The sequence below is a fragment of the Otolemur garnettii genome, unplaced genomic scaffold (genome assembly GCF_000181295.1).
Source record: "Otolemur garnettii isolate 467f Iridium unplaced genomic scaffold, OtoGar3 scaffold00003, whole genome shotgun sequence".
NCBI classification, from domain to species: Eukaryota; Metazoa; Chordata; class Mammalia; order Primates; family Galagidae; genus Otolemur; species Otolemur garnettii.
The window spans coordinates 47,906,651-47,910,974 of NW_003852398.1; positions in this window are offsets into that span (position 1 = coordinate 47,906,651).

Sequence of the window (4,324 nt, forward strand, 5' to 3'; positions counted from 1 at the left end):
TCCAGCCTTAGTGAATATAACAGATGTATTTAATCCATAAAAATGAAAAACTTTTCCCATTTTAACTCCATTTCCTGTCTTTCCAGGTAAAACAAAACTTTCCCTGAGGAAATGATGTAAATGTACTCAAACACTCTTAAAAGATCCTACAAAGCACAAAATATTGCTATGAACCGAACCATGTTTCTTTTCATTTACATTTAAAGAGACGTATGAATGAAATAGCGGGAAAAATACAGATGGAAATTAGGAAATACTTGCCAATCCCTGTTTCATTGGCATCTCCCTTCAGAAACTTCAATTGCCTTGCCTATAAAACGGGATTGGTAAAAATACACACCAAAATTTTCGTGAAGAGTCAAACTAAATAATATCTCTGAAAACCCTTGAAATATAACAAAGGATGATACAAATGTCTCCTGTTATTGTTACGACAAGGTCCACTGTACTGTATTTCCTCACAGCTTCAGTTCCTGCCCTTCTTTTTGTGCCTGGCAGGCTGCACACAATTCATTTCCTTTAGCACAGACACAAGCAATCTTCTGTTATTACAGGTGAAAGGAGGTTCGGAGCTACTGATTTTGGAGTAGACAACAATGGTCTTGCTCCAACAAACCTTCTGGGAAAATCCACAGGACTCTCAACTCCCATCTTGCCCCATAATCTTTTCAAGACAGATAAAGAGGGAGGCATGAGTCAAGGCCCCTGTGAAAACTGTAATTTCATCCCCAGTATGGGTTTAAACTTTAACAGCTTTGGTATCCATCTGTAAAATGTCATTTCTGTTGGTTCCATCCTAGTAGCTTAAACAATAGAAAAACCACACTGTCTCCTACCGCAATAAAATGTGAAAGTCTATAGTTTCTCCATAATATATGTGCACTCAAGCTGTATTAATTTATTCTACAATTACTTTTATTTTTTAGCATTTTTATTTGGCTCTTACACTAAATAATTAATGGTGTTTACATGGAAAGGTTGTTTATGTAAATGGCCTAAGTGGATTACCAAGCAAGTCTTAAAACAAATAAACATTTTTCTTCTTTTAAAACTTTCTCCACTCTCATCTGAATGTTTGGCACAAGAGCAGAGATTTTTAAATGTCCAAGGGGATATAGAAATCAAGCTTCTGAGGTCCACTCTCCCCTGGTGAGATGGGTTTATAATTCTGTTTCCTGTAACGGTTGGCCTGAGGGGAGTCAACAGTGACCCCACTGACCCAACACATCCCAGACTCAGAAGCCCATCTTTTCTTTGGGAGGTTGCCACTGTTTTTCTCCATGACCTTAAACATAACAAAATATCTGGCCCTTGGAGATCATTTCCTGCAGGGTTTGCAGTACTGAGGATGAGAGACTCATCAGATAAACAATGACATGCACACTAAAGACCAGAAAAACACCAAGAAAGAAAATCTACCAGGCTGCTGAATACCTCCACCATAACCATTACATCACCCAGTTGTGCCAATTACTGAGATTGTCCCTCCTACTCAAAGTTCAGACCGCATGTTCTATGAACGGCAGCACAGGGCCACTTACAGTAGAAACAAAGCTGGTATGACAGTCACTACCTGCCAAGACATACATTATTTTTCTAAGGCATTCTAAAGGGAATGCATTGACATCAAAGGCTGTCTTCTCATTGCTGCTCTCCCAGAGGCAAAGCCAAAGGGGCAGGTGGGAAGCTGCCTGGCTCCACACCCACATGCCCAGCCCTTCAGAAGCCTTAGGAGGGAAGCTTGGCTCCAGGTTGTCTCTGGAAGAACAGGTAATGTGTCCTCTAAAGTACCATGGAGTTAACTCCAGAGTTGCAGACTAGCTTGTACCAGCAGGCTTTCTCTAGAACAGACTGGCCTCAGAGCTAACCACTGAAAAGATTGACCCAAATGAGTTCTGAACTAACATTCTAGAATAGAGATCCCTGCACTAATCTTATCCAGATTGCCAGGGGATAGCCTCGAATTGGAGTCCAGACATGGGTGATGACGGGTCATACGCCTATGACAAGAATGAATAAAGCACTGTCATAAGACCTTGATATTCTCCAAACACTCTTCCTTTCATATTACTTGAAACGTATTAGCAAGTGTACAGATCCCACATTTAATAACTTTGCTGTTAAAGGAATTTTATAGTTTTGCTTTTGAAATTATTTGGCTAAAGTAATTAACTTAAAATATACTGTGATTTCTTGACACTTGTAACATATTTTCAGAAACTCTCGCTCAGTGAAGGCATCTCATCTAAAAACTGTTTTCCAACATAATGAGGTTGTTATGAATGCAAAACCCATCCATTAATGAAGCTAACACAGTGTTCGATTTTGTGACGATTTAATAAATGTTTATTAATTTTGCTTGGGTTGTCCTTTACTATTTTGAAGACAATCATTTTTTCTGGTCAGACTCCAGATACTTTTCCAAGCAAAGTGGAACCAACTTTTCCTATGCCTAGCACTGTGAGTCCTGAACCTAGAGCCTAAACTGGTTGTCTGGCCCATGGCCTACTGTGAGTTCTCAGGGATTCAGGTATTTCACAGCACTCTGCCCTCAACCAAAGCAACAACATAGAGGCTCCAAGGTTTGTGCCATCACTTAACAACTCAAGGAATTCTTCCAATTAAACTCACAGAACAAAAATTTGTGAATTTTTGACTCTTCATAAAAGTTTACCTATAACCAATGGTAAAAACCTTCTTTGTTGGCCTTGGGTGAATTAATTCTCCTTTAGTGGGTAAAATCAGGTTTCATGAATCCAACTTATTTTATGAAGCTTCATTGTTCAATGGCAAATGGGATTTGAAAGCTGATCTGGAATTACATTTCTAGGAAACTTTTCTATCACTCCATGAAATATAAGTTATGCATATTCTACTCAGGTGTTTATACCTAGACCCAGGATGACTTCTTTAAAGATATTCTATGAGCAACTATTAGGTAAAGTGCACTTTATCGATTGACGAGGTTTTTTTCTTCCAAAACTTTAGGTATTATTAGAGTGTTTCAACTCAACAATGACCATAGATAGACTGTTGACAGTCATGAAATCCCCTCTTTTCACTATCAGCAAATGCTACAGTGCTAAAGTGAGAATCTGAAAGTTCTACTTTGTAAATGTGTCCTGTAGCAATATCACATAATCATAATCGCAATGGTTTAAGAGATACATTGCTGACCTAGGTTTGCTCTGTGTCGTTTTTTAAAGTTAGAGTACACATTGACTGTATAGTGGTAAGCACCTGCATACTAGCATCCAATGGAATGAGGTGGAATTCCAACTCTGTCCTTTTCTAACTATGAAAAGCTATTAAGCCTCCATTTCTTCATCTGTAAATTGGTACTAATAATACTTAATAAGAATGTTCTCAGGCTTAACAAACTAAGGAGGGTAAAGCTTTTGGTGAGCAATCAATATATGTTAGCTTTGAGTATTAGTAGTTATGATCCATCATTTCCTATTTATATTACCATCACTCAAGCCACCACACCTGGAGCCTGCACTACTTGAGAACTTCCTGACTTCCCCACCTGCCTATCCTAACCCTTCTCATCTCCTTCCCAAAACGGAGGGATCCTTTCAGAATAGAAAACCAATCAATTCAATCCTCTTCCCACATAAGACAGAAATCCCCCCAGTCACTTTTAGCACCTAGGCCCTGCTAACCACGCCCAGCCTGTTTCCCCCTCTCTCCACCATTCCCTCCATGCCACAGCCACACAGGCCAGTTTTCCGTGTGTGAGGCCCCTGTGCTCCGTCCGGCCCATCATTCCCTCAGCCTGGAGGGCTGTGTCCCTGTCCTACGCTCTCCCTTCACATCCAGCCCAAACTAGATCACACTCACATTATTTTCAAAAATCCATATTCCTTCCCTTCAGGGCCCTTAGCGTCAGAAATGCCTGACCCTAAAGGATAATTTCCTAGTGTCCGCCCTTCCTACACAATCTTATTTGGAAATGGTAGAGCTGGCAGTTTTTGCTCATCCCATTCCCCATAACCTACTCAGCCAGGACCCTGCAGAGGGTAGCAGGAGCCGCACTGACGAATGATGCACGCAGAGGGGTTAAACTGGCCGGCAGCACATGGTCTCAAGAAGTGGGCTCTTACCCCTGAGGCTCGTAATTACATGTTCCCAACACGCAGGGTCACTTTCTGTAGCCTTTCTGTTGGGGGGCAGGGGAAGGTTACAGTTTGGCCCTGTTTTTGACGTCACTCTGCTCACAAACAGCCGCCCCAGAGCGGCGGGACAGCCCAGGAGCTCAGGGCGAGCGGCGGGCCCGGGGCGGAAGTGCGGGAGGCGGCGGCGGAAGTGCGGGCGGCGGAAG